Source organism: Heptranchias perlo, chromosome 13 (genome assembly GCF_035084215.1).
Source record: "Heptranchias perlo isolate sHepPer1 chromosome 13, sHepPer1.hap1, whole genome shotgun sequence".
In the NCBI taxonomy this organism is placed as follows: Eukaryota; Metazoa; Chordata; class Chondrichthyes; order Hexanchiformes; family Hexanchidae; genus Heptranchias; species Heptranchias perlo.
In genome coordinates this window covers 10,106,655-10,130,306 of record NC_090337.1, presented here as the reverse complement: position 1 = coordinate 10,130,306, position 23,652 = coordinate 10,106,655, and the positions used below count along the sequence as shown (strand labels likewise).

The following is a 23,652-nucleotide window of genomic DNA, read 5'->3' as shown; positions in this document are numbered from 1 at the left end:
GTCTGCATTCAAATCCATCTGCCATTCCTTTGCCCATCAACTTAATGCATCAGATCTCTTTGGACATTTCCAATCTCTCTTATATTTGTCACATATCGTCAGGAAATACTTTGATGTCTATTTACGTCTTGAGTCTAGCGGGTGTCTGTCACACCCCTGATGTCACACTTTGTTACAGAAGAAAAGCCAGCCTTTTCGTCTAGAGTTTTTCTGACCCAGAGCCAGAAATTTACAAGCAATGTACAGACTTTTAATTCATTCCTGGAATTCGCATTTGCCTGGATTCCCGCAGTAAGGTCTTCAGCAGTGGTCTAAGGGACAAGACAGATTAGGAGCTAGACATCTCAGTTGTGCTGCAGATCCCAGATTAAATGGGAGAAGCACCCTCCTCCATGTCATTTGTGAATAGTGTGACTATCAGAGTACCCAGAACAGACCCCTGCAGGACTGCCCTTCACACAAAGACTGTATTCCATTCTGCATCGATGGACTTCGACCAGTCCACATCATGTTTTTTTTTCTATGTCCTCACAGATGGGCTGGATAAAGGTGCAACTTTATGACATTATTGAGGCTTACTTCTTTCGAGTAAATGCTAATCTTTACACAAAATCTTTTTAGCAAAATCTAATTTTAACTTTGAAATTTGTGTACTTTTGAGACAGTGGGATAAATTTTCCCAGTCTATACCTCGCAGGTGTGGGACTCTGAAAATTGACACCAATGTTTCTCTTCCTCCACTACCTGTGATGTCTTTTTCAGAAAGGGGAGGGGGATAGTCTGGACAGGAGACTTTTCCAACGGTGCCACCAATAATGCTCTAGATCAGCTGACGGAAAGCACACGTTGCATGGCAGTTTGTGAATCACTCTTCCAGTTTACCCCTCCCATCTCATTACCTTCCTCTTTGCCTTCATCTATCCGTCCGTCCAACAACAGAGAAATTCGTCCACTGAGGAAAGTTGGGATCAGATCCAAAGTAGGAGTTCAATTCTTTATATCTCTTTAAAATTATTTTATTTATTAAACAGATGTTTTATATTAATTATTGTGATGTTGATATATTGTATTAGAATTAATTTCCCCTTACAGACATGTTGTTATTAATTTTAATCAATTTTTACAAACATTTTTACAGAAATAATGAAACTTTTATTTTTCCGGGTTTTCCTTTCCCTTTTTGATAGCACACCCATCACATATTCTGTTCTCAGCTGAGATGGAATACTCCAAGACATCTTTTAATGTTGCTCTGCAACAGAGTTCTGGGAGATGTCTAAGAGGGGTCTGGCCTGGCTTTCTTTCCTTCCTGTAGATAAGCACCAGGCCTCTGTTCCATACTCCAGTCAAAATCTCAAGATAGGTTTGGATGAAGCATCCAGCTGTTGGTCACCCTTTATGTCCATAAAGACTTCCTGTGTACCAGCTCTAAGGCTTGTCTTAGCCCCCTTTTGTCATGGCGACCGGAACAATGCATAGTATGCCAGTCGTGGCCTGACGAGTGCGTAGTACAGCTTCAGCGCAATTTCTGGGGATTTGAACTCAGTGGCACTTTGAGGGGAATGAGTGAGCTGCTGTCTTATCACTCTTTGGTGTAGCATCTTTGTGCTCCGATAGATTGTGGCAATGCAGTGACTACACTTTCAATAATACTTTGATGAAGAGATCTTTATACCTCTGGAGTTCAGGATTAAAGTAGTGACAGAGGATAAATCCCAAACACTTGGGGCTCGATTTTACCGTCGGGTTTCCTGTGGGTTTCCAGCGGGGGGGTCCCGAAAATCCCGATATCCAGTCACGTGACGGGAACCCGCCACGATCCCGCCCACTTCCGGGTTCCCCGATGACGTGCGGGGGTGCGTGCGTGGCCCCCGCTGGTGGGAATCCCGCAGGCAATTAAAGCCAGCGGGATGCCACTTGAGGTTCTTTATTTCACATGTTCAGATCATTAACTGACCTGATAAAGGGACTGTGTGTGATTTTGGGGAAACATGGGACTGTTTCACACACTGGGGGAAACAGTCCTAGTTGAACTGGACGTGTTGCAGCCGTCAGCCTGTGGCAGCTGCAAAGGTCCATTTGACAGGTGGGGGGGGGAGACCCTCACCCATTGCAGGAGGCCGCTCTGTCACTTGGGACAAAGTGTGGCCTCCACCACCCCCCTCCGGATGGTCAAAGTCACCAACCTGCACACTCACCCCGGGGTCCGGAGACATGTGCCTACCTTGCGGACCCCCTCAGATGTACATATTGCGGATGGGGGCTGCCGTAGCTGCAGTCATGACCCCCTCGGAGGGCGAACAGCATCACCAGCCTCGCCATCCATGCCGTCCACCTCTGACACTTGGAGCTCCACAACAGAGTTCTGTGACACATCCACCTGTACAGCAGGAGGGAGGGCTACCGCAGAGAGAGACGCGTCGCAGAGGGCACTACCCTCGCCACAGGGTCCAGAGACAGAGGCGCAGCTCCCCGGACCTCTCTGAGCAGCAGTGCACACGGAGGCGCAGATTCACTCGACATGTAGTCGTGGAGATCTGCAGGCTTTTTCATGCCGAGCTGCTCCTGGCTGGCCCCAGCACCATCTGCTTACCTGTCGCTGCCAAAGTCACCACTGCCCTCCACAACTTCTCCTCCGCATCCTTCCAGGGTGCAGCCGGGTACACCGCCGATGTCTCTCAGTTGTCTGCGCGGAAGAGCCCTGCAAATACACTAACACCCACTCTGCAGTGACACAATGGGTGGCATCAGTGGTGGGTCCTCATAGTGATACCCAGGAGCGGGCATTATTGGACACAACAGACAGGATTCGCGGAGACATGGCAGTGGTGGTGCCAATATAATGTGTGATGTTTGTTGCTCTGAAATTCAATATAGGTAACACCCATGGCAAACCCTCAGACACCCTTGTGCATCCCCTTCATGCTCACGACACGTTTGCCTTACGCTGCCTACTGCACATATGCGATGCATGCCCTGTGGCTGCAGCACAGGTGGTGGCAGGTTGAGTGAGGCTGGCCGTGAGAGAGATGCACGAGAGGGTGAGTATGGGATAGAGCCATGAGATTGTATGAGGATTGGGTTGAGTGGTAGTGGCGGGTGAGTACTGGCGAGGTGAGTAGGTGCAGGTAAGATGAGGATGGGGTGTGAGTGGGTATGAGGGGTGATGTGTCAGAGTAGTGTTGGCGGTGCCGAAGGAGATGTGGGGTGGGGGCAGTGTTGTGGCAGACGGAGTGTAGGGGAAAGACTACGTGTTCTCACTGTGGCTGACCTACTGAGGTCATTGGAGCGCCTCCTGCACTGTATGCAGGTGGGCGATATGTTGGTGGTGCAGGTGACCCCCTCTGCCACCTCGAGCCAGGCCTTCTTGGTGGCAGAGGCAGGCCGCTTCCTCCCGCCCGCCGGGTGGAAGATCTCTGTCCTCCCCCTCCTCCTCACCCCATCTGATGATACCTGGGGTGAGGCATCATTAAACTGGGAGCAGCCTTCCCCCTGGGCTGCTCCATGCTGTAATTTGTTCCATTGGTTGCAGCATCTGTCAGTGGAGGACTGCCCCTTTAACTAGAGAGCCTCCAGCTGACACATCGTACTGCACATGCGCAGCCCGCCCGACGCGCAGATCAGCAGCGCGGACCCCGGAGGAGCAGGTAAGTGATTCCAATTAGTGGATTGCCTGCTACGATCGCGCGGGCAACCCACTAATTTCACCGGGCGCGGAGGCCACGCACCCGAAACCCAACCCGCCGGAAACCCGCAGGCCTGCTAAAATCAGGCCCTTGTTGTTTGATTGAGATTTAAATACAGAAGCAGTCTATCCTTCCAAAATGATCTTCATGGCTGTTTTGATTTTTTTTCTTTACACACGCTGGGCAATTGCAGCTTTTCTTCCCCCTTCTGTTTAGCACAGGCACTCCTGACTGTGTTTTGTTGCATCTCTCTGTTCGGCAGGATGACTGTGCAATTTTACCTTGTATCCGGACTTATTTCTGTAAAAGAAGCCCTGAACAAACAGGAGCTACGGCAACCAAGAAGGTAAGGAGTTAAAGTCATTTACCAGTCCAGAGTCCAAAGTTTTTTTTTACGAAAACACCGAAGTCAGAAGCAAAGCGTGATGTAGTGCATTCTATAAGGTAGTGGGATGGGTCCAGGCACATTTAAAGAACAAGCAGAAACTCTGGCTTACCGAACGTTGGCTCAGGAAGAGGGTGGAGGTTCATGTTGTTGTTGGGCCCGGAGGTTAGAACCTACTGATAGGTCAACAGATCAAATATTACATAAATTACATAGAATGTACAGCACAGAAACAGGCCATTCGGCCCAACTGGTCCATGCCAGTGTTTATGCTCCACACGAGCCTCCTCCCACCCCTCCTCATCTCACCCTATCAATATGTCCTTCTACTCCTTTCTCCCTCATGTGTCTATCTAGCTTTCCCTTAAATGCATCTATGTTTTTCACCTCAACTACTCCATGTGGCAGCAAGTTCCACATTCTCACCACTCTCTGGATAAAGTAGTTTCTCCCGAATTCCTTATTGTATTTATTAATGATAATCTCATATTGGTGACCCCTAGTTTTGGGCTCCCCCACAAGTGGAAACATCTTCTCTACGTCTACACTACCAAACCCCTTCATAATTTTAAAGACGTCTATTAGGCCACCCCTCAGCCTTCTACTTTTCTAGAGAAAAGAGCCGCAGACTATTTAGTCTTTCCCTGATCATGAGCCAGGCTGGACCAACAGAAGGATTTATGAAAATGCAAATTAGGAAGAAACTGCCTGTATGAAACTGTGAGCAGAAAAGAGACTGAGTCTCCGGCCATTTTAACTCGGGGGCCTCATTTGAATTATTCTGAACTGTCTCCCGACGGGCAGAAAAGATGTCAAGGCTGGTGGGCGGGAGAGGGAATTTGTGCAGGAGCCGGACTCTGATGGGGACCCAAGGGAACGATTCCTGGGGCAGGGTCCAAACAGATGCTGGTGCTGGGAGGGACAGAGAAGGCCGGAGGCTGGGGAGGCCCAAGGATTCCTTGTGGGGAGCCCAGAGAAGTATTCCTGCTCCTCCTGCCCCCACAAGGAATCCTCACAGAAATCTTAAAGTTACAAAATATTCTCCCTGTAGATCAGTAATAATCTGATGCCATCCTTTCACACTAGTGTGCTGAAGAAAATAGGCCAGCTGCCAGGATTTGGACCTAAACTGGTTTCCTGACAGGAATCAAATGCTATCCAACGGACAAGGAAAATAACATCTAAAAGGTACGTATTTATCAAACTTGTTAATCATTTGCTGCAGTATTTTTTATACATAAATATATACATAAATTGCTGGGAATTTCCTTGGAGCCGCTCCCACTTCACTGGAAGTGCATCGGACACCCCTGGAAACCGTGGTGGAGGGGGATAGTGTTCCGATATACTGTATTCCACCCACCCTGCCTGCCTGTCACATACGCCAGCGGGGTAATGTGTTATCAATGTCACATCGATATTCATTTCACCATTATCTCTTCCATAATCCACTCCCCTCCATTTTCTCAGCTATCATTCTGGCTGCATTAAGCATTTAAAAGGAGGTAATGTCAAGAGACAGTGTCAGTCATGAGTGCAAATGTGCATTTCAGAATTACATTATACGAGTAGATTTTTTTTTAATAAATCAATAGAGTTTGACTTATAGTTTTGCCAATAGAGATGGACATTCACATGGACTACTTTATAATCCCCCATCTTCATTCCCTGGAAGAAAATTGATTCTAATTTGATTAGACGATGGAGTGAAGTTGGAATGTAATGCATTGCCCTCTTCGTGCATTGTGTAATTTGAAGTTTAGTCCTAAGTGTGACCATTAACTCAACTGTGTTTTCTTTCTTTAAAATTATATTAGTTTTCAAAATGTCAAGGAAGACAAACAACGAAAATGGCCAAAAATATAATTAGCTCTGGTTTATTTAATCATACCGAAGATCTAATTTTGTAGAATTCCTGTGTTTGTTTCTGGTTGACACTAACAGTATTTAATGAATTTTGAACAGTAAGAATCTTAACCTGAGAGAGAAAGAAAGAGAAAGAGAGAGAGAGAGAGAGAGAGATAAAGAAATGGGGAAAGAAAGATAGAAAGAGAGAGAGGAAAAAGAGAGAGAGGGAGAGATAAATAAATAAAGTTAATCAGTTAGTTTCAGGACATCCCATAGGACATAGGAACAGGAGTAGGCCAAACTCCATATACCCTCCTTAGCCCCATATCCCTTAATACCTTTGGTTACTAAAAATCTATCAATCTCAGGTTTAAAATTAACAATTGAGCTAGCATCAACTGCCGTTTGCAGAAGAGCGTTCCAAACTTCTCCCACCCTTTGCATTTCCTAACTTCACTCCTGCACGTCCTGGCTTTAATTTTTAGGCAATGTCCCCTAGTCCTTGACTCCCCAATCAGTGGAAACACTTTCTCTCTATCTGCCCTATCAGTTTCCCATAATATCTTGAAAACTTCGATCAAGTCACCCCTTAATCTTCTAAATCCCAGGGAATACAGCCCTAGATTGTGTAATCTCTCCGTATAATTTAACTCTTGGAGTCCAGTTATCATTCTAGCAAATTTACGCTGCTCTCCCTCCAAGGCCAATGTATCCTTCCTAAGGTGCGGTGCCCATAACTAAACACTATACTCCAGGTGTAGTGTTTATAGCTATAGCATAACTTCTACCCCCTTGTATTCTAGTCCTCTGGATATAAAGGCCAGCATTCCATTAGCGTTTTTGTTTATTTTCTGTACCTGTCCATGACATTTTAATGATCTATGTACATGGACCCATAAGTCTTTTTGGACCTCCACTGTTTCGAGCTTTTCACCATTTAGAAAGTACTCTGATCTATCCTTTTTAGTTCCAAAGTGGATGATCTCACACTTGCCTACATTGAAATCCATTTGCCACAGTTTTGCCCATTCACTTAATCTATTAATATCTCGCTGTAATTTTATGCTTCCATCTACATTGCTTACAATGTTACCTATCTTTGTGTCATCAGCAAACTTGGATATGTGGCTCTCTATCCCGTCATCTAAGTCGTTGATAAATACAGAATACAGTGAATAGTTGAGGCCTCAACGCAGATCCCTGTGGAACACTACTGGTCACATCCTGCCAATTTGAGTACCTGCCCATTATCCCTATTCTCTGTCTTTGCTGCTCAGCCAATTTTCCAACCAGGTCAATAATTTGCCCTCAATTCCATGAGCTTCAACTTTAGCTAACAGTCTCTTATGAGGGACTTTATTGAATGCCTTCTGGAAGTCCATATAAACAACATCCATAGACATTTCCCTGACCACCACTTTAGTCACCTCTTCAAAAAATTCTATCAGGTTCATCAGGCATGGCCTACCCTTTATAAATCCATGCTGGCTCTCTCTGATCAGCTGAAAATTTTCAAGATGTTCAGTCACTCAATCCTTAATTATGGACTCTAGTAATTTCCCTACGACAGATGTTAGGCTAACTGGTCTGTAATTCCTTGGTTTCCCTCTCTCACCTTTCTTAAATAGCGGAGTGACATTTGCAATTTTTCAATCTATAGGGATAGTTCCTGAATCGAGAGAATTTTGGAAGATTATAGTTAGGGCATCTGTAATGTTCTCACCTACTTCCTTTAAAACTCTGGGATGGAAACTATCTGGTCCTGGGGATTTGTCACTCTTTAGTGCCATTATTTTCTTCATTACTGTTAATTTGCTTATGTTAATTATGGTGAGTGCATGTCCCTGATTGAAAATTAGTTTCCTTGGGGTGTCCGGCATGCTGAGCAAGCTCTTCCTCTACTGTAAATACCTATGCTGAGTAATTATTTAACATGTCCGCCATTTCCTTATTTTCATTTACAATATCACCATTATCAGTTTTTAAGGGGCCCACATTGCTCTTGGCCACCCTCTTTTTCCTAATATAATTGTAAAAATGTTTTGTGTTGATTTCGATATCCATTGCAAGTTTCTTTTAATACTCCCTTTTTGTAGCTTACTGTCATTTTGTCACCCTTTGTTGTTCTTTGTATCTCTCCCAGTCACCGGGATCTGTGCTATTTTTTTGCATTTTTGTATGCTTTTTCTTTTAGTTTTATGTTGTCCCTTACCTCTTTTGTCATTCTTGGCTGTTTTTTTTGGCAAGTAGAGCTCTTGCCCCTTAGGGGTATAAAGTGCTTTGCAGACAATAAAGCAGTTTTGAAGAGTAGTCACTATAGTAATGCAGGGAAATGCAGCAGCAGATGTGTTTAAAATATACCAGTTTCACCCTTCATTACTTGAGGCCTGATGGAGATGACACATGGGGTGGGGGGGTGGCGGGCAGCAAGGGTATTGTTATACTGCAGTTACCAGTTTAAGACATTGTCTGTTCACAATGATATAGGGCAGGGAGACCTGAGTTATACTGATAGACCTGCATCAATCCATGCCCAGAGAAATTGAAGTTTCACACATGCATAAAACTTCGCTCAACAGCATCTGCACATTGGTTACATTACCAACAGAACAGTTTCCTCTCTGCTAACATTGAACAGTTTGTTGTGAGAACTCTTTAGTCTCTATGGGTGCAATTTAGGGGGGGGTCGCCTTGCCTCAGTTGGTAGCATTCATGCCTCTGGGTCAGAAGGCAGTGGGTACATGCACCACTCAGGGGGTGAAATTGGTGTTCGAATGTAGCGCAAAAGGGCGATAACGAATCGGCAGCCCATTTACAACCTGTCCGATTTTCTTTTCCATTCACTTCTTGATGAAGACTCAGAGCCGGGGGAAGGGAAAAAGGGTCTGAGTGCTGTGGAACTGAACACACTCAAATAAGAACTGGATAAATTCGTCGAAGGATATCATTACTAATTAATCACAGACCGCACTTCATCGATGTGTAGGATTTATTCAAGAAGCTTATATACTGAGGTGGTCAACTATTGAGTGAACACTTGTTCCTGCCAGAAATACATGGAACGCTGTAAGTGGTAACTTAGTAACATCACCCCTGTGCTCGCTGACCTACATTGGCTCCCAGTCTGGCAACACCTCGATTTTTAAATTCTCATCCTTGTTTTCAAAATCCCTCCATGGCCTCATCCCTCCCTGTCTCTGTAACCTCCTCCGGCCCAACAATCCTCCGAGATCTCTGCGCTCCTCCAATTCTGGCCTCTTGCGCATCCCCGATTTTAATCACTCCACCATTGGCAGCCGTGCCTTCAGCTGCCAGGGCCCTAAGCTCCGGAATTCCCTCCCTAAACCTCTCCGCCTCTCTACCTGTCTCTCCTCCTTTAAGGTGGCAGGTGTATCAGTGGGAGAGCATTTCCCTGGTAGTGATCATAATTCAGTTAGATTTAGCAAAGTTATGGAAAAGGACAAAGATAGAACAGGAGTAAAAGTTCTAAACTGGGGAAAGGCCAATTTTACTAAGCTGAGAAGTGATTTAGCAAAAATGGACTGGAAACAGCTACTTGAAGGTAAATTAGTGTCAGAGCAGTGGGAGGCATTCAAGGGGGAGATTCAAGGGGTGCAGAGCAAACATGTTCCCACAAAGAAAATGGGTAGAACTGCCAAATCTAGAGCCCCCTGGATGACAAGGAGCATACAGGGTAAGATAAGGCAAAAAAGGGAAGCTTATGTCAGACACCGAGAGCTCAATATTGCAGAAAGCCTAGAGGAGTACAGAAAGTGCAGGGGTGAAATTAAAAAGGAAATAGGAACAAAGAGAGGGCATGAAAAAATACTGGCAAGTAAAATTAAGGAAAACCCAAAAATGTTTTATAAATATATAAAGAGCAAGAAGATAACTAAGGAAAGAATAGGGCCTATTAGAGACCAAAAAGGTAACCTATGTGTGGAGGATGTGGGTATAGTTCTTAATGAATACTTTGCGTCTGTCTTCACAAAAGAGGGGGATGATGCAGAGATTGTAGTTAAGGAGGAGGAGTGTAAAATATTGGATGGGACAAACATAGTGAGAGAGGAAGTAATAAGGGGTTTAACATCTTTGATGAACCTTTATAAACACTGGTCCGGCCACAACTTGTGTCCAGTTCTGGGCACCGCACTTTAGGAAAGATGTGAAGGCCTTAGAGAGGGCGCAGAAGCGATTTACTAGAATGATTCCAGGGATGAGGGACTTCAGTTAAGCATATAGACTGGAGAAGCTGGGCTTGTTCTCCTTGGAACAGAGACGGTTGTGTGGAGATTTGATAGAGGTATTCAAAATCATGAAGGGTCTAGACAGAGTAGATAGAGAGAAACTGTTCCCATTGGCAGAAGGGTCAAGAACCAGAGGGCATAGATTTAAGCCAATTGGCAAAAGAACCAAAGGCGACATGAGGAAAAACTTTTTTAACACAGTGAGTGGTTAGGATCTGGAATGCACTGCCCGAGGGGGTGGTGGAGGCAGATTCAATCATGGCCTTCAAAAGGGAACTGGATTAGTGCTTGAAAGGAAAAAAATTGCAGGGCTACGGGGAAAGGGCGGGGGAGTGGGACTAGCTGGATTGCTCTTGCGTAAAGCTGGCACGGACTCAATGGGCCGAATGGCCTCCTTCCGTGCTGTAACTTTTCTATGATTCTACGAAACTATGAAAGTAGATAAATCGCCAGGCCCGGATGAAATGTATCCCAGGCTGTTAAAAGAAGCAAGGGAGGAAATAGCGGAGGCTCTGACCATCATTTTCCGATCCTCCCTGGCTACAGACGTGGTGCCGGAGGATTGGAAGACTGCTAACGTTGTGCCTTTGTTTAAAAAGGGAGATAAGGATAGACCTAGTAATTACAGGCCAGTCTGTCTAACCTCGGTGGTGGGCAAAATATTGGAATCAATTCTGAGGGACAATATAAACCATCATTTAGAAAGACACAGGTTAATCAAGGACAGTCAGCATGGATTTGTTAAGGGAAGGTCATGCCTGACTAACTTGATTGAATTTTTTGAGGAGGGAACAAGGAGGGTCGATGAGGGGAGTGCATTTGATGTGGTCTATATGAATTTTAGCAAGACTTTTGACAAGATCCCACATGGCAGACTGGTCAAAAAAATAAAAGCCCATGGGATCCAAGGGAAAGTGGCAAATTAGATCCAAAATTGGCTCAGTGGCAGGAAGCAAATGGTAATGGTCGATGTGTGTTTTTGTGGCTGGAAGGCTGTTTATAGTGAGTTTCTGCAGGGCTCAGTACCAGATCCCTTGCTTTTTGTGGTATATATTAATGATTTAGATTTAAATGTAGGGGGCATGATTAAGAAGTTTGCAGATGATACAAAAATTGCCCGTGTGGTTGATAGTGAGGAGGAAAGCTGTAGACTGCAGGAAGATATCAATGGACTGGTCAGATGGGGTGAAAAGTGGCAAATGGAATTCAATCTGGAGAAGTGTGAGGTAATGCATTTGGGGAGGGCAAACAAGGCAAGGGAATACACAATAAATGGGAGGATACTGAGAGGTGTAGAGGAACAGAGGGACCTTGGAGTGCATGTCCACAGATCCCTGAAGGTAGCAGGACAGGTAGACAAGGTGGTTAAGAAGACATATGGGATACTTGCCTTTATTAGCCAAGGCATAGAATATAAGAGCAGGGAGGTTATGCTAGAACTGTATAAAAAACTAGTTAGGCTTCAGCTTGAGTAATGCATACAGTTCTGGTCAACACATTACAGGAAAGCTGTGATTGCACTAGAGAAGTTACAGAGGAGATTTACGAGGATGTTACCAGGACTGGAGAATTTTAGCTATAAGGGACGATTGGATAGGCTGGGATTGTTTTCTTTGGAATAGAGAAAGCTGAGGGGTGATTTAATTGTGGTGTATAAAATCATAAGGAGCCTAGATAGAGTGGATTGGAAGGGCTTATTTCCCTTAGCAGAGAGGTCAAAAACCATGGGCATAGATTTAAAGTAATTGGTAGAAGGGTTCGAGGGGAGCTCAGAGGCTGGTGGGGGTCTGGAACTCATTACCTGAAAGGGTGGTAGAGGCAGAAACCCTCACCACATTTAAAAGGTACTTGGATATGCACTTGAAATGCCGTAACCTACAAGGCTACGGATCAAGTGCTGGAAAGTGGTATTAGACTGGGTAGCTCTATTTCGACTGGCACAGACACGATGGGCTGAATGGCCTCCTTCTGTGCTGTAAATTTTCTATGTTTCTATGTTAAGAGGCTCCTCAAAACCTAAATTCGATAAAATGCCACACAAAAGGTTGTTACACAAGATAAGCGCCCTTGTGGTTGGGGATAATATATTAATATGGATAGAAGATTGGTTAACAGACAGAAAACAGAGAGTAGGAATAAATGGGTCATTTTCAGGTTGGCAGGCTGTAACTAGTGGTGTGCCGCAAGGATCAGTGCTTGGGCCTCAGCTATTAACAATCTATATTAATGACTTAGATGAAGGGCCCGAGTGTAATGTATCCATGTTTGCTGACGATACAAAGCTAGGTGGGGAAAGTAAGTGTTGAAGAGGACACAAAGAGTCTGCAAAGGGATATAGACAGGTTAAGTGAGTGGGCAAGAAGTTGGAAGATGGAGTATAATGTGGGGAAATGTGAATTTGTTCATGCTTGGTAGGAAGAATAGAAAACTAGAATATTTTTTAAATGGTGAGAAACGATTAAATGTTGGTGTTCAGAAGGATTTGGGTGTCCTCGTACACGAAACACAGAAAGTTAGCATGCAGGTACAGCAAACAATTAGGAAGGCAAATTGTATGTTGGCCTTTATTGCAAGGGGGTTAGAGTACAAGAGTAAGGAAGTAAGTTGCTGCAATTGTACAGGGCTTTGGTGAGACCACACCTGGAGTATTGCGTACATTCTCGGTCTCCTTACCCAAGGAAGGATATACTTGCCTTAGAGGCGGTGCAACGAAGGTTCACTAGATTGATTCTTGGGTTGAGAGGGTTGTCCTATGAAGAGAGCTGGAGTAGAACGGGCCTATATTCTCTGGAGTTTAGAAGAATGAAAGGTGATCTTATTGAAACATATAATATTCTGAGAGAGCTTGAAAGGGTAGATGCTGAGAGGCTGTTTCTGCTGGATGGAGAGACTAGAACCAGGGGGCATGGTCTCAAGATAAGGGGGCGGACATTTAGGACTGAGATGAGGAGGAATTTCTTCACTCAGAGGGTTGTGAATCTTTGGAATTCTCTATCCTAGAGAGCTGTGGATGCTAAGTCGTTGAGTATATTCAAGACTGAGATCGATAGATTTTTGGACTCTAAGGGAATCAAGAGATATGTGGATCAGGAGGGAAAATGGAGTTGAGGTCAAAGATCAGCCATGATCTGAATGAATGGTGGAGCAGGCTCAAAGGGCCGTATGGCCTACTCCTGCTCCTATTTCTTATATTCTTTTGTAACTCTTTGACCAAGCTTTTGGTCACCTGTCCTCATAGCTCCTTATGTAGCTCGGTTTCAAACTTTGCTTGATAATCGCTCCTGTGAAGTGCCTTGGGACGTTTAACTAGGTTTAAGGGTGCTGTACAAATGCAAGTTGTTGTTGTTGTAATTGACTATAATGGAAATGGAAAATGGTTAACCCTTAATTCAAACGATTGCCTGATTTAAATGTGTGCCTCTTAAGTGATGGGGCCTGTATATATGTCGTATACTTGAGAGTGATTTTAAGGCAATAATATGATTGGGTTCAAATGGTTTTCAATGGAACGGTGGATTATTTGGAACGATTGCAAGGTTGCCATCTAACTGTAGGGATAAGGATAACCAATGCCACTCCTGTGCCCTTTCCAGTGGCTGATTCATCCGTGTCACTGGCAGAGGCCGTAAGAGCAGATCACTCGTTCATGCTCATGAATTAGATATTGGTACACGAGCAAAGGGAACAAAGAAGAGGAAGACAATTGTTAGCGGATTTTCCCGTTACTATCGTTACAAAATGGTTGTTAGTCCTTCAACAATAACTTCCGAGTGTGATTTGGGCACGAGTGGTTATTAAACAACGAGCTTTAATGGATTGACTCACAACAGTATTATAGTTATAATACAACTATCTTCAGGTTACATTAAATGACAAGCAATCAATACAATCTGGTTTTCCCACGAATTCAGACTGATAAGATCTGACCTCTGTAGGTTGCCTGGGCTATGGACATCCAACCGTCCTCTTGAGAGCTCTAACCTTTGGGAGGTAGCATGCCCTATCTTTATACTATTCGGCTGCATTGTTCTGCACGTAAGCATCTCTGGTTTTATCTCCTAGTCGTAAGCCATCCCACCGTTAGCAACTCAAGATAAGCTATTTTACGTTATGTAGCCAATGACCTCAACCCTCATCTCTGTGTACCAGCTGTTTGATGCTTCGAGGAATGTGTGGCCTTTCTTATCTGAGTACAGCTCCCCTTATTAGACCTTGCATGGTCTCACCATTGTCGGTATTGTAGCAACCACATCTCTTGTTTTGGTGTAGACCAACTTCTGATGTTAATGTTATCTGTTCTATGACCTCCCTGATGTGCTGTGTGAGCTGTTCTTGTTCTCACAGAGATGCTGAACTCCGCTCCCCCCCCTTTAACATTCGCCCTCTTGCTAAAATGTTTTGGCGCAATTCAAAGCAGTATATTTGACTGTTCCTAGTTTTAAACCATATTCTTACAACAATAAATTGAGGGAAATGGTATTTAAAATCATTTTATGTTTGTGGCTGTCTAGTTTGGTCTGGTCTATTCTGATTCCATTAGGCTACATAGGGAGGCAATTTTTCATCATACTAAACTGATACATATTCTGTTGAGGAGATGTGGTTAATTTATTCTAACCCTTAGCCCCCTAGAGACAGAATTTTACTTTTTATTAATATGAATGTTCAGCAGGTTAAAGAAAGAAGGAAAGAGTTTGCATTTATATAGTACCTTTCATAACCTCGGGATGTCCCAAAGTGTTTACTGTCAATTAAGTACTTTTAAATTACAGTCACTGTTGTAATGTAGGGAAACATGGCAGACAATTTACACAGCGCAAGGTCACAAACAACAATTAGATAAATGACCAGATAGTCTGTTTTAGCGATATTGGTTGAATGATAAATATTGGCCAGGCCACCTGGGAAAACTCCCCTGTTCTTCCTTGAACGATGCCATGAGATCTTTTACGTCCACCTGAGAGGGCAGATCGATGTCGGTTTAATGTCTCATCCAAAATCTTAGTTGTTAGGAAGGTCTTGGATCTTTGCCCAACTATCCAGTCTTCCCTTCCCAGTGGCCATCTTGTGATGTGCCCCCCTCCCCCCGAGGGGGTTAATTTTTCTAACCTCCTCCCCATCTTGCTCACCTCTTCTATTTCATTGGAGCCTCATTTGATCCCAATGAGTGGGGTGAACTATCTCTGACCTGCTCCATAGAAGCCTCCAGAATATTTGCTCCATCGTGAACAAGACCCTTATCATTCATGACCTTATCATACATGGCTCCCATGACATTCTAGTACTGACAGAAACATGGCTCAAGGGCAGAGATTCCTTTAGCCTTACAGAAATCCCACCACCTCGCCATTACTTGCTCTGCCCAACTTCCATGACTCTTATCACCTCCTCATATCTTAGCCTCTGTCCCTTTTCATCTGGCATCTTCTTCTTCAAACACCACATCTCTTCCATTCTGAGCTGTCAGCCATGTCTCAGTGGGTAGCACTCTCGCCTCAGACTCAAAAGGTTTGTGAGCTCAAGTCCTACTCCAGGGACCTGAGCACTTGATCCAGACTGACACTCCAGTGAGGGAGTGCTGCACTGTCGGGGGTGCTATCTTTCAGATGAGACGTTAAACCATGGCCCCGTCTGCCCTCTCAGGTGGATGTAAAAGACCCCATAGCACAATTTTGAAGAGAAGCAGTGGAGTTCTCCCCGGTGTCCTGGCCAATATTTATCCCTCAACCAACATCACTAAAACAGATTATCTGCTCATTATCACATGTGGGAGAGCCTTCACCACACAGACTGCAGTGGTTCAAGAAGGCGGCTCACCACCACCTTCTCAAGGGCAATTAGGGATGGGCAAAAAATGCTGGCCTTGCCAGCGATGCCCACATCCCATGAACGAATAAAAAAAAACATTGCTGTTTGTGGGACCTTGTTGTGCACAAATTGACTGCCACATTTCCTACATTGCAACTCTTTCTTCTTTCTCTCTTTCTCACCTCTTATTCAGAATTCTTGTTGCTTACGGCCCTCCTAAGCCCACAGTGACTTCATCACCAAGATGCCTTCTCTTCTCCCTTAGTCTCTGCGTCAAGTCAGTGCTAATCCTGAGTGATTTCAACCTACACCTAGTCTCCTCTCCTCTGACGTTACAACCCTTCTATCCTCTCTGAATCTCATCCTTCACAGAAACTCCTGCATTGATTTCCTTGGCTACCTAGTAGGCCACATCATCTTGTGTGACCTCTCTGCACTTGAAAACATAAAGTCCTGGCCCATCCACAGTCCATTTATAGGAACATAGGAACAGGAGTAGGCCATTCAGCCCCTAGAGCCTGTTCCCATTATTCAATTAGATCATGGCTGATCTGCATCTTAACTCCATCTACCCACTTTGGTTCTATAACGCTTAATACCCTTGATAGGAAAATATCATGGACTCCCTACCAGCTATTGATTCCCTTCTTTGAGGGACACTAATTTCCCTCCCCCATCTCCCAAGATAAAGAATATTAGGCGCTAAATTGGGCCGTGTAGCGCCCGTTGTTTCGGCGCTACACGGCCTCTCCGACATCCGAGATGGCACCTTGGATGCGCATGCCCGTTTCCAGCGTGAGGTGCGCCAGGCGCCATCCTGGTATAGGAGTTGGCGCAGGCGCAGATAACACACGCTGAAATCATGTAAAGTCTGGAGAAAATGGCTTCAATCAGTGTGCAACGCTGATTTAAAGTGATAGACCCCATTTTGGGACTTAACGCTCAACTCAACGCACAGTCTTAACCCCGACCATCTGAATGTGTCATAGAGTGCCTGGAGGACCCCCCCCCCCACCGCACTGGTGCTATTTAAAGGGACTCTGCACGATTTACAGGTTAATGGCTGGATTATTGCTTCTGGCTACTGAGACATTTGTAACTGTTTTTGGAGGTCTCCTGGACTTGAATACTAGGACGCGGGGACATAGCCTAACATTTAGAGCCAAGACGTGCAGGAGTGAAGTTAGAAAATGCTTCTATACGCAAAGGGTGAGAGACGTTTGGAAAGCTCTTCTGCAGATGGCAGTTGATGCTAGCCCACTTGTGAAAGTTTAATCTGAGATTAATAGATTTCTGTGAATTAAGGGTATTCAGGGATATGGTGCTAAGACGGGTATATGGAGTTAGGTCACAGGTCCACCATGATCTCATTGAATGGCGGAACAGGCTCGAGGGGCTAAATGACACCGCCACTTGCTGCCTCAAGAAAGTGGGACGTGTGTCTGGGTGATGTGCCTGTCATGGTTGAATAGCTGCCAATGTGTGTGTCCTGTGAGTTGTGGGTGGGCGGCTTGAAACAGTGGTAATGTGTAAGGGTGAGAGGAAGCATCTGTTTGGAAGAGTTGAGTACTGATGGAAAGAGTTTGTTGGTAGGTGGGTGATGGGGTGTAGTGTGAGGAGCAGTTGGTAGGAGACAGCACTTGACAGTTGACCTCACTCACCTTGACCACTCATGTCAAAGCATTGAACTTCTTCCTGCACTGCATCCATGTTCATGATGCTGTGAGCTTGGCATTGACTTCGTCCCCCGCTGCCTCCCTCTGCCTTTTGGGTATATGTTTGGATGGCATCTAGCCCCCCTGCGCCCCCCCCCCCCCCCCACTGCGGATATAGGATGTTCCTCTTTCTGACCAGCTCTTGCACCAAGGCCTCTGGTGCATCAGCAAACAACCTTGGTGCACACACACTCGCAGGCCTGGTACAAACTCAGATCGGCAGATTGGTGAAGTCTGGCATGCAGATTGGAGGATGTGGGATTTAGTGGTGCGCAACCTTTATTCAATGTTTTAACATAACTCATCAATGTGTAAACATAGGGACGGGAGCTGCATCTGTGCTTTACGTGTGCGATGTCTGATCTCCGTTCAGATTCAGTGCAGACAGCAGACTGTTATTTTCAGCAAATAACAGGTACCAGTTACCTTTAAGAGATTTCTAACAGACAGCCTGCCTTTAAGAGATTGGAGATCCCCCTGCTGGTGGAAAGTGCGAATTGCATGGAATCCAAGTTTAACGCTGATTTCCAACGCAGATTGCAGGTCAGTCCTCAGGCGTGACCAAAGTCTCGTCCTACCTATGCATGGACCATTGCGCGCGGGGTAACAGCAGATCGTGCCACCCCCGCCCAAAAACAGGCCCTATCCAATTTTTCCCCCATAATCCTTAATCCCTCCTTCTCAATGCTTAGCAATTCTGTCTTTCAAAGCTGTCATTTCTGGAGGGATAGAATTGAAAAGCAGCGAAGTTATATTAAACTTATATTGAGCCTGGGTTAGACCACACTTAGAGCATTGTGTACAGTTCTGGCCTCCATATTATAAAAAAGGACATAGTGGCACTGTCGGAGGTGCAAAAAAGATTCACAAGGATGATATCAGAACTTAGAAGATGTACTTATCGGGAAAGATTGAACAGGCTGGGGCTCTTTTCTCTAGAAAAGAGAAGTTTGAGGGGTGACCTGATAGAGGTCTTTAAGATTATGAAAGGGTTTGATAGGGGAGATGTAGAGAAGATGTTTCCACTTGTGGGGGAGTCAAAACCAGGGGCCATAAATATAAGACAGTCACTAATAAATCCAATAGGGAATTCAGGAGAAACTTCTTTACCCAGAGAGTGGTTAGAATGTGGAACTCACTACCACAAGGAGTAGTTGAGGTGAATAGCATAGATACATTTAAGGGGAAGCTGGATAAGTACAGGAGGGAGAAAGGAATAGAAGGTTATGCTGATAGGGTGAGATGAAGAGGGGTGGGAGGAGGCTCATGTGGAGCATAAATGCCGGCAAAGAGCAGTTGGGCCGAATGGCCTGTTTCTGTGCTGTAGACTCGATGTAATTCTGTGTAATTCTAAGATCCTGATTCAACTGCCATGGCTGACAGTCTATCCCGTACGTCCAGTATCCTGTGGTGGGTGAGAGAAGGGGGTGGGTGGGGAGGGGGGGAGTGTGGTTTCTAATTCTAACCTTCCTCAAGGTCCTGTGAGTTTTTGCACTTGTGTCATCTAGTCCTTTATTGACTATTATTGGGAAACCAATGAATCTGGTTTAAGATCGCTCCCTTGGTAACAGGCCGCTGGCGAGACCTGAATGTTTCATTTGGCTTCAAAACAGCACAGAAAGAATGCTTGTCAAACTAATTAACAGGCACAAAATGAATGGCGGCTGCAACAGAAATAGAAACACTGACTGCTAAAGTGAGGAGATTTTCTTCTAAAATCTTGTCTTGCTTTTTCCTGTTTTTTTGATTGAATCTAAATTGTGTTGTACACAGTGAGCTGGTAGTAAAGCTAAGTAATGTTAGTGTACCGGATAGATGCAGTCATATATTCTGGGGCAGGGTTGTGAGCATAGATTTCTGATGTGTGCCTGAATGTAAATCCAGGCTTGTGTGTGGCCTGCACTATTGATGGGGCGACTTGTGTATTCGATGCATGGTTGAACTTTGGCTTTGGCTGATGGATGGGCCTCTACAAACACTGTTGAGCATTCCAGAGGAGTTAAAGGGACCATGCATAGTCCCAAAAAAAATTCAAGAACTTTGGAGTGAATCGCTCAAGAGGCTAAAATCAAAATGTCTGTGACGGAAATATTCAGCCCTATGGGTTGCGTGCAATGTTTAGATCTGGATTTGCACCAGGTCCAAGTTGAATGTGCACATTTTCTACAGTTAAGAGTGTAAAACAGGTACATGAAATGGTGGGTGATGAACTTACCTCATTTTTATGACAATGGATTTGGATTTGAGTGTCAGTTACGGACATAGGCCTCAAAATTCCATGGGTCACGACCCCAGCAGTTATGCTGTGATCAGGCCCAATGGCGCTGACACTGCTGGAATTTGTGGGGTCAGTGGGATGGGGGTCAGGCATCACTTCGGGCACATCTCTGGCACCTGCATACCCATCCCTGATGTGAAACTCCGGTGTCCAATATCAAACTGGAATTAATTAACTGGATGCTTTGTGATAGCTCAGTGACAATGACCATCTGCTCTCAGCTGGTAATTTGGGGCGAGGGGGAGATAAAATACTGTCCCCAGACATGAAGTTGTGTGAAAGACTGCTGCATAACTGGGCTAAAAAAAAAAATAAAGCCTGGAGTTGAGAATGTGCTAAGAAAGAAAATCTGGGAAAAGCTGGGAACATGGGAAAAGCTAGGTACAGGAGTCGGCCATTCAGCCATGCGGACCTGCTTCGCCATTCAATCAGATCACAGTTCATCTGCACCTCAACTCCATCTCCCCACCTTTGTTCCATATCCCTCGATACTCTTACCTATCAAAACTCTATCGATCTCAGTCTTGAAAGTTCCAATTGTCCCGGCATCCACTGCCTTTTGAGGAGAGAGGAAATAGTTTCTCCGCATCTACCCATTCAAAATCTTTTAACATTTTAAACAGACGATAAATTTTGCTATTTTTTTTTAAAAAGAGGGACTCTGAATATAGAAGCTATATTATTATCATCTCCGAGCATCCCTGAAGTGTTTTAAAAGAACCAGTCTATGCCAGTCTGGGAGAAAATGGAGCACAGAATGAAGTTGAATGGTGTTTAAATAACCATTGAGGCAACTCATCCCTTTTCCTATTCTGACAGTAGAAGTTGATGATGTAGAAGTAATAGTTAGTATCTGGAAAGAGGGCTGAACAATACAAAGAAAAGAATTAGTGACTTGGAACACTATGTTTCCAAGAAATGAAAGGAGTGCTCGTGGGAAAAATAAAACAGGTCATTGTCAGGCCAAGTTAACCACAGGAAAAATATTCATCCGATTGGCTTGCGGGCAGGTGGAAAGGGCAGGGCTTCTTCCCAGAACTTTTCAATTTACCAGATGACTTGCCTTCAACAGAAAATGTAGTTCACAGGTTGAGAATCAAAGGAATGAGCCATCCGTGGCTAAGTAAAGAAATTAAGGATAGTATCCGACTAAAAACAAGGACAGAAAAGGTAGCCAAACTTAGTGGGAGGATAGAAGATTGGGAAGTCTTCAAAAGACAGCAAAAAGTAACGAAAGGATTGATTAAGAAAGGGAAGATAGATTATGAAAATAAATTAGCAAAAAATATAAAAACAGATAGCAAGAGTTTCTACAGTTATATAAAAAGAAAAAGGGTGGCTAAGGCAAACGTAGGTCCTTTAGAGGATGAGACCGGGAAATTAATGGTGGGAAACATGGAGATGGCAAAAATGCTGAACAAATATTTTGTTTCAGTCTTTACGGTAGAGGACACTAAGAATATCCCAACACTGGACAAACAGGGGGCTCTAGGGGGGGAGGAGCTAAATACGATTAAAATCACTAAGGAATTGGTACTCAGTAAATTAATGGGACTCAAGGCGGATAAATCCCCTGGACCTGATGGCTTATATCCTAGGGTCTTGAGGGAAGTGGCAGTAGGGATTGTGGATGCTTTGGTAATAATTTTCCAAAATTCTCTGGACTCAGCAAAGGTCCCTGCAGATTGGAAAACTGTTAATGTAACACCCTTATTTAAAAAGGGTAGTAGGCAGAAGGCTGGAAATTATAGACCAGTTAGCCTAACATCTGTGGTGGGTAAAATTTTGGAGTCTATTATTAAGGAGACAGTAACAGAACATTTGGATAAACATAATTTAATAGGACAAAGTCAGCATGGCTTTATGAAGGGGAAGTCATGTCTGACAAATTTGCTTGAGTTCTTTGAGGACATAACGTACAGGGTGGATAAAGGGGAACCTGTGGATGTAGTGTATTTAGACTTCCAGAAGGCATTCGACAAGGTGCCACATAAAAGATTATTGCTCAAGATAAAGAATCACTGGATTGGGGGTAATATTCTGGCATGGTTGGAGGATTGGTTATCTAACAGAAAGCAGAGAGTTGGGATAAATGGTTCATTCTCGGACTGGCAACCTGTAGCCAGTGGTGTTCCGCAGGGGTCGGTGCTGGGTCCCCAACTCTTTACAATCCATATTAACGATTTGGAGGAGGGGACCGAGTGTAACATATTAAAGTTTGCAGATGATACAAAGATGGGAGGGAAAGTAGAGAGTGAAGAGGACATAAAAAACCTACAAGGGGATATAGACAGGCTGGGTGAGTGGGCGGAGATTTGGCAGATGCAATACAATATTGGAAAATGTGAGGTTATGCACTTTGGCAGGAAAAATCGGAGAGCAAGTTATTATCTTAATGGCGAGAAACTGGAAAGTACTGCAGTACAAAGGGATCTGGGGGTCCTAGTGCAAGAAAATCAAAAGGTTAGTATGCAGGTGCAGCAGGTGATCAAGAAGGCCAACGGAATGTTGGCTTTTATTGCTAGGGGGATAGAATATAAAAACAAGGAGGTATTGCTGTAGTTATATAAGGTGAGACCGCACCTGGAATACTGCATACAGTTTTGGTGTCCATACTTAAGAAAAGACATACTTGCTCTCGAGGCAGTACAAAGAAGGTTCACTCGGCTAATCCCCGGGATGAGGGGGTGGACATATGAGGAGAGGTTGAGTAGATTGGGACTCTACTCATTGGAGTTCAGAAGATTGAGAGGCGATCTTATTGAAACATATAAGATTGTGAAGGGGCTTGATCGGGTGGATGCGGTAAGGATGTTCCCAAGGATGGGTGAAACTAGAACTAGGGGGCATAATCTTAGAATAAGGGGCTGCTCTTTCAAAACTGAGATGAGGAGAAACTTCTTCACTCAGAGGGTAGTAGGTCTGTGGAATTTGCGGCCCCAGGAAGCTGTGGAAGCTACACCATTAAATAAATTTAAAACAGAAATAGACAGTTTCCTAGAAGTAAAGGGAATTAGGGGTTACGGGGAGCGGGCAGGAAATTGGACATGAAGCTGAGTTCGGATCGGTCAAGGCCCTGTGGGTGGCGGAACGGGCCCAGGGGCTGAGTGGCCGGGTCCTGCTCCTACTACTTGTGTTCTTTAGATTTGAGGTTAGGATCAGATCAGCCATGATCTTATTGAATGGCGGAGCAGGCTCGAGGGGCCGATTGGCCTACTCCTGCTCCTATTTCTTATGTTCTTATGAACTCTGTCTAGACTGATCTATTCCAATGCTCTCCTGGCTGGCCTCCCATCTTCCACCCTCCATAAACTTGAGCTCATCCAAAACTCTGCTGCCTGTATCCTAACTCACACCAAGCCCTGTTCTCCCATCACCCCTGTACTCGTTGACCTACATTGGCTCCTGATCCGGGAACACCTCGATTTTAAAATTCTCATCCTTGTTTTCAAATCCCTCCACGGCCTCGTCCCTCCCAATCTCTGTAACCTCCTACAACCCTCCGAGATCTCTGCATTCCTCCAATACTTGCCTTTTGTACATCCCCAATTTTAATCGCTCCACCATTGGCGGCCGTGCCTTCAGCTGCCTAGGCCCTAAGCTCTGGAATTCCCTCCCTAAATTCTACCTCTCTATCTCTCTCTCCTCCCTTTAAGATGCTCCTTAAAACCTACCTCTTTGACCA

The 23,652-nt window shown here is 44.7% G+C and overlaps 1 long non-coding RNA gene across 3 annotated transcripts in view; it reads left to right on the top strand.

Annotated features, from left to right (window-relative positions):
- Positions 1-724: 724 nt before the first annotated feature.
- The window catches only part of LOC137331000 (uncharacterized), a 54,962-nt gene continuing 32,034 nt past the window's right edge, over positions 725-23,652 (top strand). For all 3 annotated transcript variants that reach the window (XR_010965348.1, XR_010965346.1, XR_010965347.1), the window contains exons 1-3: positions 725-979; positions 3,949-4,032; positions 5,158-5,259. This is a non-coding gene — a long non-coding RNA (uncharacterized lncRNA). The remainder of the gene's footprint in view (positions 980-3,948; positions 4,033-5,157; positions 5,260-23,652) is intronic.